The 14,830-nt window shown below is 50.1% G+C and overlaps 1 protein-coding gene across 1 annotated transcript in view; it reads right to left on the bottom strand.

The window, feature by feature from the left end:
• Positions 1 to 13,585, bottom strand: part of Thsd4 (thrombospondin type 1 domain containing 4) — a 516,099-nt gene extending 502,514 nt beyond the window's left edge. Inside the window, exon 1 of the mRNA XM_060375409.1 lies at positions 13,383 to 13,585. The gene's annotated coding sequence lies outside the window, so the exon portion shown is untranslated. The remainder of the gene's footprint in view (positions 1 to 13,382) is intronic.
• Positions 13,586 to 14,830: the final 1,245 nt, after the last annotated feature.

Here is a 14,830-nt window from a genome sequence, read left to right on the forward strand (position 1 = left end):
ATTACACCAAACACAAAGGCAGTTGCAAGCAAAGGAAAAAGGAGCAGTGTGAAAAGACAGCCTCTAAGCTAGGAGAGAATGTTTACAAACATCTCACAGGGGATTAAAACCTAAAATGAAAAGAACTCAAACAACTTAACAGCAACAACAAACAAAAACTGGAAAAGTAGACGAGGGACCCTGTTAGATGGCTCTTATAAGAGCAGTGCAGATGTTTGCTGTCCATAAGCATCAGAAAACTGAACTTGAAAGCAGGGATGAGTTTCCACCTCACACACGTCAGGATGGTAGTTGTTAGCGAGTGTAGCGGGAGGCGAAACTTTCAAATAATACTGGTGGGAGTTAGAGCAGTGGTAATGGAATACTATATGAAAATTCTCAAAAAATGTTAAAGAAGTTTGGTGCAGCAAGTCCTCTTTTTGTATTGATTCTTAAGTATTTAGTCTGTTTAGTGAAGAGATGGACTCTCAGGTTCCCCGCAGCATTCCTCCCAATAACCGCATCGGGAAATGAACACAGATGCTCTCGACCAATGGATGGAGAGAGGAAATGCCTGGTGGAATACCACTCAGCCGTTAAAAGGGAAGGAAACCTTGTCATTTGGGACAACATGGATAGAACTTGACAACACAGATTCACACTTGACAATGTGAAATAAGCCAGACACACGCAGGCACACGCATGCTTTCAGTTCCATGTGGATTCTAAAACAATTCAACTCGTGGGCGTGGAGTGCAGAGAGATGCTGGTTAAAGGCAGCAGAGCAGAGGCAAGAGGCAGAGGTTATGGAAGGGTCCAGAGTGTCCTTGGTGCTTCCTCGATTGCAGAGTTCGGTGAGTAGGTAATGACAGCGCAGTGAATAGTTTGTAATTGCTCAGTACACTTCAGATGTCCTCACTACAAAAAGTGACAAGTATCTGAGATGAAGGAAAATTAGCTTGATTTAAACACTCCACTTTGTACGGTAAAATTAGAAAGTTTTATAACTTGTTGATTATAATAATTTTAACATTTAAAAATAAAATTTTCAGGGCTTAGTGATATAATACTCACTTATCATGTGAAAAGCCCTAAATCTAACCCCAGCATTACACAGACAGAGGTAGAAGACTGATATATCCAGAACTGACAGACAAAAAGGTAGAAAATGTGTGATGATAGACAGACAGATAGATGAATGACAGGTAGATGATGGTAGACAAAGAGATAATAGATTGATATACAAGTGGAAGAATAGATCCATAGATAAATACATAGATACATAGATATAGAAGGTAGGTAGATGATTGGTGGACAGATAGATGATAGATTGATTTATGGGTGGATAAATAAGATAGATAGATAGATAGATAGATAGATAGATAGATAGATAGACAGATGGTAGATAAATGTTTGGTGGGCAGATGGATTGACAGATAATTGATGGATAAGGGATAATAGGGAAAAATCTCCATTTGTTGAGCCCTTTTCTTCTATCTTTACTAAGCTCTTCTTTCCTTTCTTGCAGGCATATTGAGGACTATTTCTTGAGGCACTTTCATGATGGTGGTTTCTGAACCTTTATTGGGTATCTCTCACGTCTTTGTCAGCCTAGTGTTGGCCTCGACCCATTGTCCTTTTCCGTTCAGCAGAAGGCCTTCCTGGTTCTCGTGACCGATTCTCTGCTAACCCTGCACATTGTAGGCATTGTGCTGTGAACAAAAGTCTTAGTTAAAGCTTCCATTTAATTGTCTTCTTTAAACATGCTCAAGTCAGGGAGGAGCTTTCCCCTCACCAGCTCAGCTGGGGACAAAAAGGGGGGGAGTTATGCATACTCCTGGGTAGGATGGCTGTGGTTCCTGCTCTCCAGCAGATCCCACAAGCATTCCCCTGCTAGGGGGACAACAATGAAGCCTGGTACATGCCACAGTTCCTCATGTGGCCTCCACTGAGTCCACAGGTGGGGGCAGGCAAGAGATGACGCATGACCTCGTTTCTGTGGACGGTAGGAGGAGGCCTTATGACAACTTTCGTGGAAGGGAAGGATATCTTATTGCTGGGTAAGGGTGAAGGCCAAACGTTCACACCTGTCTCAGTTGAGAAACATTCCCTAGAAATGACCTAGGTAATCACTGTTCATTTAGCAATGAAGAATTAGTGGCACAACAACAGACAATGACTACTGGGGGTCAAATGGTAAGCCAGTGCCAAAGGAGAACTCAAAATTTAGGCCCATACCTCCAAGAGCATGTGTCTGTACACCAAAGAGCTCCCTGCCCAAGAAGAACACCAGCCCCCTGCCCAACAAAACAATGAAAAAACTTCTCTGGCCAAAGGACAACAGCTGCCTCCCTTCACATCCTGCCAGCCCCCAGGCCAGAAAGTACACATGGCTATGTGCCATCGCCCCCTACACAACACAAATACACGCTGGCTCCAGTCGGTTTCCATCCAACACACACAGCAAAAGCGGGTTTGGGAGCCAAGAACCACAGCCTCATATTCACCTTCAGGGCTGGTGGTCTCCCATCTGGAGAGGATCCTGCTTTCTTGCCCATAGGAATCTCTGAAACCAAGGTACACCCAGGAGCTGGGGAGATGGGAGCAGCCAGCAGGCCAGGCAGCCCCTCCCGACTGGAGAGCTGGAGCCTGGGTCTCTGGAGCTGGGGCCTCTCTTCTGGCCCCAACCAGCAGTCTGCACAGAGCTGTGTTTTGTCCAGTAAGGGAGAGCTGGTGACCCGGGCAGGGAACTCAGCTTTCCAACAGTCTTTGTTTTTGTTTCCATTTAAAAAGGTTAGTGACTTTATTGCATGTGGAAAGAACCAAAGAAACAAGCTCAAAGAGGCCCAGCATGTTTTTGGAGCTGACCAAAAACACAGGACTTTTGAGTTTAGTTGGAAGGAAAGGGAACAAGTCTATCCTGCACTCACCACGTGCCAAACACAAGCCTGGGAACGCCTTCCGCCCCCCCTCCCCCCCGGTAGGTTCAGCCAGAATCAAGTCCAAATTCCTTACCACAGCCACCAGGATATCAGGAGTCAGGCTACTACTGTACTCCAGGATCACACACACGAGACCAGTGTGTGAAGCACATTTCCTTCCAATCAGGAACTGAAACACGATACAATGGATTCATCTGGCAATATTTTAGGATGGCTGGTCCATCGGCATTCCCATCACCAACAGCATCTGTGGCCGCTCAAGTCCCCCATATAAAATGCTGTGGTACTTTCCTATATAACCTATGTATGTCCTCTCCCATGCTTTAAATTACTCCTGGGGATATTGACACAGTGCAAATGCCATGCAAGCGCTATCTCATGTAAATGGAATGGTATTTGCCTATGATCCATGTTCATTCTCCTGCCTGTCCATTTTAAACCACACCTGGGTAATGCCTCCTAAAATGCACATGTTGTGTAAATGGATGCTGTAGCATATATCTTCAGGAGATAAAGACAAGGATGAAGGTCTGAACATGTTCAATACTGATAGAAATCTTTAAAACATATTTTCAGGCAGTGGTGGAGCATGCCTTTAATCCCAGCACTCAGGTGGCAGAAACAGGATGGTCTCTGAGTTTGAGGCCAGCCTGGTCTACAGAGAGAGTTCCAGGACAGCTAGGACTATACAGAGAAACCCTGTCTGAAAAACAGAAGCAAACAAACAATATATATGTATATACACACATATAGGTGTGTGTTATATATAGTGTGTGTATATATATATTCAATCTGCAGCTGTCTGAATCGTAAGAGGATGTAGCGCACTACCGAAATCATCGGCTGCTAAGAACTTTGAAATTTTGTAATTTTTTATGCACTACAATAACTACTCAAGTAAGACAACTTGCATTATGGTGACCACCTCAGTTGGTATAACCCAAGCTCATAAATAATCAAACATTTTTGCTGGAAATTTATGGATTGAGCTAGACTCTTAGGGACACCGAACGCCTGTAATTTTGTGGACTCTCTGGGACACTGCTGTGGTTTAAACGTCAGGTGTCTATACTTTTGTGCACTTGAATTTGGTCGTGGTATTTGGGCACTTGTGGGACCTTTAAGAGGCAGAACATTCTAGAGGAAGCAGACTACTGTGGGCGGACCCTGGGGTTTATAGTCCGGATCCCACTTCCTGTTCTCCTCCTGTTTGCTGACTGTGGGTGCAGTGAGACCATCCAGCTTCCCGTTCCTGCTGCTGCCCCTCCCTCACCTACTGCCACGTCTTCCTGGCCAGGCTGGAATCATCCTCTTCCCCCATAAGTCAGATCAGCTGTTCCTCTCTTACACTGCCTGCCAGGTATTTTGTTAGGGCGGAATTCCTCACACAGTCATCCTTCCTACCACTGAGAAAGTTTTCAATAGTGCGGCAATCTAGACGAGGGGTCAGTAAACTCTAGCTCATGAGCCAAGCCTGACTGACTACTTTTTTTTGGGGGGAGGGGGACAGGTGGTGGTGGTGGTGGTGGTGGTGGTTACATTTTCAAATGGTTGAAAAACAACAGAGAGAGAGAGAGAATGTGATGTGACATGTGAAATGGATGCTGGGATGATGAAATTGCCATCCCAGTACCCATAAAGGGTTTTAAATGAGATTTTATTTTGTGTGTGTATGTGTGTGTGTGTGTGTGTGTGTGTGTGTGTGTGTGTGTGTTGTGCACACAGCTCCTTGGCAGAGGTTAGGTCCCCTGAAGCTGCAGTCACCCGGTGTGGGCACCGGGACGCAAACGCCATTCCTCTACCAGAGCAGCAACACCGAACCAGCCCCTAAATAAAGTTTTATTAGACTGCATCAGTGACCTTTATGGACTACCTGTGGCTTCACGCCTGCTCAAAGGGCAACACTAATTAGGTGCAACAGGGATCCATGTCCTGCAAAGCCCAGATGTCAGCTCTCTGACCCCTTGTAAGGAATAGGCTGCCAACCCCTGCCTGACACCATCCGTCACCCGGTGATACAAGCCAGGCTCCAGACACAGCGAGATGAGGAAGACAGCAGAGGCAACCTTGTGGCTTCTGACAGAGCAAAGGAACCACCACGGCACACGGAGAGGGGCCACGTTAAGAGATGCTGTGGACTGGAAGCACAGAGCTCTGTGTGGGGAAGCACACAAACTGCCCTCACGGGGGAGGAGCTCACCTAGGAGGACCAACAAAGCACTCCCATAAAGTGTAAATGACTCCCCGTGCCTCTACCCTCTCTTCCCCTCAGTTCCTCTGAGCCCTGCCTCTGAGTCCAGGGACTTTCACCCGGGTCTACCGGGCTGTTCACCGTGGTTATTAAAATGACTCTCCTCTCACCTGCCTCTGCCTAAGGCTGTAGAACCACAGTGCTCTTAGGCAGAATCGCCATCTCCATGGCCTGTAAGACAGACAGGAGTCTTCATGCTCGTGAAAGCACACAGCAGGCCTCTCATGTCCACTTTAATGTGAACGGGCCGGCCCGTTGCTATTTTCTCTCAAGAAGATTTGTTTCGATTATTTTTAATTTTCTGTGTGTGTGGCAAGTGTGGCAGTGTGCACATGAGCGCAGGTGCCTCAGGAAGGCGTCTAGGAAGGCGCGGCGTTGTAGGCAGTTGTGGTCCACCGCCAGAGCAGCACATGCTCTCACGCACTGAGGCGTTCCTCCGGCCCACGAGCTAGAAGTTTAGTCCCAGGTGCTAACGCTGTAGGGAGGTGGCAGAAACTGAGAGGGCGGGTAAAGGAAGTAAGGCCCCAAGGGACTAACCTTGGAGGCATGCGGAGGAGGATCCAGCTTCCTCGTCTCTTTGTTTTTTGGCCACCATGAAGCGAACATCTTCCTGTCCTATATGTTCTTACCATGATGTATGTACTCTGGTGCCACAGAGGAAACAATGGAACCGAGCAGCCATTAGATCTCTGAAGCCATGAGCCAAAACAAACTCTTATTCCTTAGAGCTGATAGCCTCAGGCATATTGTTACAGTAACAGGAAGCTAACTACCACAGTATTGTGCACAGACACTGAGTTATCTCCACTACCTTTTCTGTCGGTACAGAGATTATTGGCCCATTTCACAAGAGAACAAACTGATGCTGTTCAAAGCCATACAAGCAGCAGCTGGGTCTGGAATCCACACATTTTACAATGCGTGGTGTTGTGCCCTGGTGCACAGTGGCAATGGAAGAGGGTCGGGGGCATGATGAACAAAGGATGCAGAGCATCAGTAACATGTGTGGACATAACCTAGGAAGCTGCCGACACCTGCCTTCAAGGAGCCTCTGTGAATACTGACAGTTTCCTCTGTGGAATTCAGAAAGCCCCCGCCCTACACCGAATCTTCCTGTCTGCTAAGTGAAGGGTTCCTTCAACCAGAGCCTGGGTAAGAAGAGAACGAGGAAGAAGTGAGCAGCTGGTAAGCCGTCTCCTGCTTTGGTGCTCGCACAGGCCTCCAGCTCGCTCTCTGTGGGGTTCTTGAGTGCCAGGGGTCAGGATGACCACCCGCTGACCATGTGGCCTGGGTCTGATTCCAGAGCAGAACAAGAGGTATAAACACATAAAGAACAGCAGATTGGGTGCCTTTACTGCTACATGATCCTTGGGATTAGGGAAGAAGGGAAAACACTCTAGCTCTCAACACGGCAGAGGGAAGGGCTATGGAGACCGTCACTAGCTTACGGAATGGGAACCGAGAATGTTTAAAAGGGGACCCGGAGAGGGGGCTCGGCAGTTAAAAGCACTTGCTGCTCTTTCAGAGAACCGGAGTCCAGTTTCCAATACACACATCAGCAGTTCACAACTGTAACTCTATCTCCAGGGGCTCTGACACTGCCTTCTGGGCTCTATTGGTACACACACACACACACACACACACACACACACACACACACGGGAATAAAAACAAACTAGCCTCCTTACAATCGTCTAAAAATGGGAAATATTTGCACAGATCCATGTTAGCTAAAAAGACAAATGTACGTCAGCTAAGTTATAACAACAGCTTGAACTGGGGCTGGGGGATGGCTCGGTCAAAAAAGTGCTTGTTACACAAGCACGATCAGCTGAGCTCCTGTCCCCAGCACATGCATAAAAGGCCTGGCATGATTGCCCCACTCAGTGTCGGTGCTGGGGACGCAGATGCTGAGGGTGCCTGGGAACTGCTGGCCAGTGCAGCTGAATCAGTGAGCCTCCAGGATGAGAAAGAGCCCCTGTGCTCTGGCTAGTTTCTTTTGTGCGTTGTTTTGGTTTGGTTTGGGTTGGGGTTTTTTGTTTTGTTTTTTGTTTGTTTTTATCAACTTGACACAAGGGTCATCTGGGAGGAAGTGATTTCAATTGAGACTATGCCTTCATCACATTGGCCTATAGGCAAATCTGTGGGGCATTTTATTAATCAATATTTGATGTATGAGGGCCCAGCCCACAATAAACAGTGCCAACCCTGGGCGAGTAGTTCCGGGAGGTCTAGGGAAGCCAGCTGAATTACCCAGGAAGCAGCATGACTTCTGCTCAGGTCCCTGCCTCCAGGTTCCTGCCCTGAGTTCCTACCCAGCTTCCTTCAGTGGTGGAATGGACATGGCCCACCAGGATATGCAAGCCAAGTGAACCCTGACCTTCCTAAGCTGCTTCCGTGGTGGCATTTGACAAAGCAACAGACGAGGGCACACTGCCTCCAAAACTAAGGTGGAAGACTATTTGAGGAAGACGTCTACCATCAGACTCTGGCCTACACACACATATGTGCACATACATGAACATGTATACACACATACCATACATACCAAAAACATATTAAGCATACATGAACATGTATACACACATACCATACATACATACCAAAAACATATTAAGCATATACACAGGAAAAAACAAATCATTAGAGGCAGCTAGCATATATCTGCATATATGAGAGACAGACAGAGTTTTGCTTTTTGGTTATCATTCACTAAGCGGTCTGTCTGTCCTCAGAATATCTGTTTTGGAGCCAGGTGAAACTCAAATGTCACCCTGCTGTACACTAGCTAGAGGAGTCTCCGCTGTCAGAGCTAAGGAACAGGATAATGTCTGGCTGACTTGGAGGACTTGAGTTCACATGGGTAAGCCAGCTCCTGATGCGGGGCTCTGTGCACAGCAGCTCCCCGCCCTCAGCTGTCACAGAGCTTCTCCACTTGAAGCAGAGTAAAGGCCTCCGTCTGACTAAGGCGTCCTAAGGGAAGCAGGCGTAGAAAAGAGTCTGTTCCAGACTCTCCATGGAGCCAAAGGCTGCACTGTCAGTACGCACCAGTACTGAGACTTCAGATCTTATCCCTACAGGGCTGGGAATATAGCTCAGCAGCAGAGCACTTGCCTGGCATGCCTGGTCAGGCCCTAGGTTCAATCCCTGGTATCACCAAAAAAGAAGGAAACAAAACAAGAACAAAAAAATGTCCCTCAAGGCTCTTCCTGGCTACCCTGTAACTGGAGCCTGGCTCTCCATAGCTTCCAGGAGATCTCACATCTACTGGGGGGATAGCCCTCCTAGCAAACATTAGGGAAGTGTAACTTATCAGCATCAATCCAGGGAAGCCACAACAGGGGGCGGTGCTTGGGTTTGTACCCTGGCCAGGTGGTCTCCACAGCTCCTGATCTGCATTCTTTTCTACCCTCAGCCACTTGGCCTGGGGCTGCTGGGTCACAGCAAAGCTAGCAATGAGCAAGCAGAACTGGCCTAAGCCACCAGGTTCAGGCTGACATCACTCTCCAGCCCACCAGCATTCCATCCAGCTAGCATGGAGTCAGGGGGTAAGGGGGCTGGAGGTCTGATCAAAAGGGCAGCAGGAGGCCTTGGGGCCAGCAGCGGAGGTGGAACCAGAATTTAAAGCACGCAGGGTCAGGGGTCAAACAAGCCACATCAATCAAAGAGTTAAGTCACTTCACAGAAGAGAGCGCCTGGGAGCCCCTGGAGGAGGCGGCTTCTGTCTCCTGTGGTCTGGGAGTCCAGGGATAGGCAAGGATAAGACAATAGCTAAGATTGAGGTGGCCCGGTGTGTGCCTGCGACTGCTGGGAGAACTTTACAAAGTCACAAATCTCCCCTGGGGGATACATTATGCTGTTATTATAGCACCCATTTTACAGGTGGGAAGATGAGAGCACAGCGGTGAAGGGCCTTGTTTGAAGCTTGGGACGGAGGCTGGGACTCAGACAGCCCTGGAAAGCTGTCACCTCCTGTTCTCCTCACACGTGCTGCTGATGTGGGAGTAGACAGGACTCCATTGTGGGATACAGTATCCCAGGGGCAAATGCCTTCCTTGTTTATCTTCCTGGAAATGACAGGCTGTTGGAGAAACTGTTGCAGGAGAAAAATCGTGTTCAGTAACTGCAAATCCACCACTCGCTGATACCATCAGCAACTTTCCAACGAGGTAGCTCCCCAGGAGTGGCTGCAGGCCTGGGCAGCAGCAATTAATCATCTCTCTCATTATTTCACCTCAAAGAGAATGATCACAAAGTCAAGGCTCACGTCCATCTCCACGGTAGTCAGACACGTGGCTGCATCCCTGCTACAAATCAAAGGAGATGCCCAGCTTTCATCAGATGCCTGTAGATAATTCCCCTGCCATTTCCCCCTGGGACTCAGAGGGCCATGGCCTAAAGGGTTAACATCTCATTTCCTCCTGTCTTTCAAGCCTTAATCCCCATCCTGAGCTGGGCACATTCCAAGCCCACCTGGAGCAGGTCAAGACCAGCCCCCAGCCCATGGCTGGTCCTTCATTTCCCCTGGCAGGAGATTAGATGAGGCACCATTAATCACTCACTACCTCTGACTTCCCTGCTGGCCAGAGTTTGGGCAGCCTGCCAAGGGGCCTGGGAGGCTGCTTGTGAGCTGTCCAGTGCCACCCTTCTGGGCACAAGACACAGTGGCACAAGCCTGGCTCAGGGCTTCATGGACCACACCCGGGCAGAGGAGAACTGCCTGGCCTCCACCTCAGGTATCCCTGAGGCTCCAGGACAGACCACAGCGTCCTCTGCTTAGCTTGAAAGATGAGGGAAAGAAAGAGGAACAAACTAAGAGTGCCGCTTTCCCCAAGACCAGAGGCCATAACCACTGCCTACCCAGTGCTGTGCTCTTCAGGGAACCCAGGGGAACCTGGACAGGAAGTGGAGAAAGACAAGATGTTTGCTGGAGGATTCCATAGCACAGCTGTGTGTGTTCAATGGCTGGGCTTCAGTGTGGGGCCTAACAGTCCTTCAGACAAAACTCTGCACCTGACTGGAAGAAAACTGTATGCAAGTTTGTTTGTTTTGTTTGTTTAGTGAGTACCCACTTCCGTCAAGCACTGATTACTTAGAGTGGACAGCAGAGAAGGGAAGTAACACTGTATCAGCTCTTGGCCTAAAGGGCTTTATCCCATTGTTACATGTGAAGATGGGGCTGGGAGGTGGGCAGACAGAAAGTGTTGTTAAATGAGTCTGACAGCGCTGCTCTAGGGAAGGAGAGTGGCTGTGGCTAGCTGGCCTCTACACTCCAACCCGTGTGACAGCCCCGCAGCCTGGGCTTCCCAAACCAAAGCATTCTGATCTTTCTTCTTGATACCTGTTCAGACCGTGGTTGGAAGGGCTTAGATGCTTTCAGGTAGGGCGAGAATGGAGTTTCAAAGATTTCATTCAAAGGCCCTTTAAAAAAAAATGTGGGGGCTCTCCTGAAATCAAAATTCTCTACTACCCACTCCTTAAGGTCAGAGTTAAGGCCTCTGCTTAAAAAAAAAAAAAAAAAAACAAGCATAGTGATACGTGTTTATAACACCAGTGCTGGGGCAGGCAAACACAGGCGCATCCCTGGTACTCAGACTGACATCCTATGGCCTTCATACCCGTGTGGCACATGACATGTGCACCTATGTACACACATACACACACACACACACACACACACACAGAGAGAGAGAGAGAGAGAGAGAGAGAGAGCGTTCTAAGCCAGGCAAGGTAACACCTATTATCTCAGTATTCCAGTACCTGAGGCAGGAAGATGAACAGCTCAAGGCCAGTCTGAGCTACATGGTGAGGACTTTCTTGAGAGAGAGAGAGAGAGAGAGAGAGAGAGAGAGGAAAAAGTGATGTGCCATTTGAGATGGACTCTGTCACTAAAGTCTCATTCCTGGTTCAAAAGGCAGCGTGGGCCTGAGGTCTCCCAAGCTGTATGTGCTTAAGAGTCAATTTCTCCCGCATCTGTGTCTGCACATGGATATTATCTCTCTCTCCCTCCCTCCCTTTCTCTTCCTCTCTCTCCTTCTCTCCCTCCCTGCATTGTTTACCCGCCACTCTCAACCCCCCTCACCCTACTTCCCCTTCCCTTCTTTCTCCCTGGGTGGTCATTTATCAGCTACTCTCCTTGCAGGCCCTGGAGGGCAGTGATGCTGTCTTATTCAGTATAAGGCCTGAGCACACAGTAATGGTCCCTGGCACGCAACAGATGTTCAGAAGTATTTGCTGGAGAAAAATTAAATGGAAGTGAATACTGGAGAGCCATTGTGAGTTCTCACGAGAAATGATGTGGGGAAGTCAGAATTTCAGGAATAATGATCTGTCAGCATGAAAGAAGATGGATTAAAATGAAGAGAGCCACCCATAGCTTCGGGTCAGGAAGGAAGATTGTTACTGCAATTTGGACATGGTTTAAGGTAGGGGCAGGAAAATAATTTGAGACATCACAGAAGAATGTGGAAAGGGCTTTGTGAAAAATGGGCAATGCATGTAGGGACGAGGATGCTGGCGTAGGGAGGAGGTGCACCTGAACACGGATACCAACAGTCAATAGGGATAAAAACGATGCCAGGAGAGCAGTATGAAGGGTGGAGAAGGAAAGAGCCATGCCCAGACTCAGTAGGGAACAGACAAGGTTGCTAGGCAAAACCAAAAACTTCAAGCCCTGATCTTCCTCCAACACTGTATTCCGCTTTCCTTCTTCACATGCCTAGAGCGACTTCCTTGTGGCAGAGGAGTGAGAGTGAGACCAGAGTGGTACCCAGCCCTGGGCTGGGCATGGAGAACACAGGAGCACAGTCATCCCCATGACGCCAATGCAATCACTGGGTCAGTGGTGGCTCTTCATATTCTCATCACCCAAACTCATTTTCCAGGCTGGACCCTTGGGATTTCCCTGCTCCAGCTTGTGGAGGCTTAGAGGAAAGTCCCGGGACTCTCATCTGCTTCCTCACATTAATTTCCGGGGCAGGATTGTGTTTTCCAAAGGAATTCAACTATGGTGCCAACAAAAATCTATAGGAATTGAGTAGGGCTACCACCTAAATCACATTTTTAAAATATTTGCTCTTTTGTACACAGACACCAGTTGATATTCTCTCCCGTCCTGCAACGGCAGCATTTCCATCTCTACCAGGTCAGGACGTCAAAGACTTGCAAGATAACACTAAGAAGGGCAAGATCTCAGCTGATGTCCAGGTGTCTCGGATGCAAAGGACGTTGGAGATGATAATTTCTGTGAGTTCTGGGCTATTTCACTTACTCCAAGTTCTAATGAGCTTCAGCTCCCCAGATCCTAGGCTTCAGTTCACCTTCTGCCTGCGAAAGGGCGAGACACAGTCTGGCAAAGGGGTGCACTTTTTAACAGCACAGAAAGCTGCTGGGCTGCTTAAAACCTCCCTAGACCCATAATTCCACAGGCAAAGTGGGCTCCTCCAAGTCCTCTTCCCAAGACACAGCGAAAAGTGTTTCTAAGAAAAATGTAACTTCGGTTCCAAGTCTTTCCCACCTTCAACTGATCGACAGCTAACTGCAGTCACAGTCAGGGCCACACGCAGGTATACGAGCTGCACTTGAACAGAAGAGCAACAGGTCCACCTGAGCTAGCCATGACTATCCTGACCTGGGCATCACAGAGGCTTTCCAGAAGCTAGGATGATGGAGGCCCAGCCTGGGGCTCGGGAGATGCTGACACTCCACCAGCCATCCCAGGCTAAGCAAAAGGAACAGCGCTGGCACAGGGTGCAAGTGCAGCACGGGAGACTCAGAGTGCCACTCTGGTTTGAGCATACCTCAGGAGGGCCAGTTCACGGCTTCCCCCAACCCCAGGTGGCCAGGCCCCAGAGTGGAGTCAGGGCTGCAGAGTAAGGGCAGAGCAGGCCTCCAGGAAAGGGGAAGGGAAAAGAAAGAGGAGGAGAGGGGAAGGTGCAAAAGAAAAAGAAGAGGTAAAGGGGAAGAGGAAGAAGACAGGGGAAGATGAAAAGGGAAAGAGGAAGGGAAGCGAGAGGGGAGGGGAAGGCAGGAGGGGGAAACAGAAGAGGAAAAGAAGAAGAAGAGGAAGGGAAGTAGGAAAGGAAGAGGAACAGGAGGAAGGAGAAAGGGAAGAGAAGGAAGGCTGCGGCGGGCCCGACCTAGGCAGGCGCGCCAGCCCGCGGGCTGCCCGGCTCCGGACCGTGGCGGGCCGGGCTGCGCCGTCTGCTCACCTGGACTGGTCCGGAGCGGCCGCGGCTTCAGCCCCGCGTGCTTCCCGAGCGCTGCCGCATGGACGGACGGCCGCCCCGCACGGGCTCCCGCGGCGCCCCGCTACGTCGGTGCGCGGGCGGCCAGCGAGTGCCCAGCGCGCTCGCTCAGGCGCGGAGTCTGCGGACTGAGAGCGGGGTCCGCGCGCCCTGCCCTCCCGCGCGGCCTCCCGCTGTCACCTCCAGCCGCCCCTGCCGCCCCCTGGTGGCCGCCTCGGGGAGAGCTGGCCCCGGCCCACCTCACCACCCCGGGGATCGGGGGCCCTCTAAATCCGTGATCCCAAGGGACCCCTGGAGATGGGACATCCACCAGCAGAGGCAGGAGAGGGGAGGACTGTCTGAGAGGCTAGAGGGCTGGAGAGTGGTGGTCATGGAACTTGGAGGGAACTCTAAGCGGCCAGCGTCCCCAAAAGGAGAGCAAAGGGGAAGGCAGTGGAGACTAGAGCCTGAAAGTCAAAGGCTTCCTTCAGCCCAGCCAGCATCACTGAGAGCGGCAGGACAGCCTTGAGTATTGAAGAGCAGCCACTTTGGGGTTGAGGCTGGTTTACAGTGAAGCCTTCCTTTCCGGCCTCCAGGGTTGAAGGGCATCCCTAAGAGAAAACCTCCCGGCGAACCCGAACACCGCATGCCCTCCTGATCTAAGGTCCTCAGGCGTGGCCTCAAGCACCTTTGCCTGCGAAGCCATCGTGCTGGTCTCACTCCCAGTTTCTTGAGTCCAGACACGATGCTAAATTGTTTAAATTAAACCCAGGTGTCTAGAGCTGAGAGAAGGAAGCACGAGTGAGAAAATGTCTCCCCCACCCCACCCCCCACTTCCAGAGAGGGCAGGGTGACCTCAAACAATTGGGGAGGCCCCCAAGCTCGGGAGTCTCTCTCCCTGACGTGAATGAGCCCGTTTGTTTACGGCTGCCTCAAAAGCCTGCCCGCCTGGGTGTTTGCAAAGGTGCACGTGGGTGCTGATGTGGGTGCTGGCAGAGAGCAAGCACCGCACCCCAGAGTCAGGCCACACCAGGGGTGGGCGGGAAAGACACCCCGCCATTCAAAAAATAACAAAGAAAGCTGCGAAACACAAGCGATGAGGCCAAAGGGGAGAACCAAGTTTCAGTGCCCGGCACCTGGATACAGCTGGGGCTGACTGAGTTCATCGGGTTCAGACAAACAAATTTTGAGGACAGGCATCTGGTGTGAGTGTGCGTGGCTAGAAGAATCCTGGGTGTCTCAGGTTCAGATACAGAGACTTGAATAGATCTCACAAACTCCACCTCCTTTCATCCATTTAAAGACGGTGGCCCAGCGGTGGCCAGGCAGTGGCCAGGCGGTGGCCCACACCTGCAGTCCCAACTCTTTGATGCAGAAGGCAAGAGGATGGGGCCAAATTCATCCCTAGCTCCACATGCCGCCAGCCATGAAAC

This window comes from Meriones unguiculatus, chromosome 1 (genome assembly GCF_030254825.1).
Source record: "Meriones unguiculatus strain TT.TT164.6M chromosome 1, Bangor_MerUng_6.1, whole genome shotgun sequence".
In the NCBI taxonomy this organism is placed as follows: domain Eukaryota; kingdom Metazoa; phylum Chordata; class Mammalia; order Rodentia; family Muridae; genus Meriones; species Meriones unguiculatus.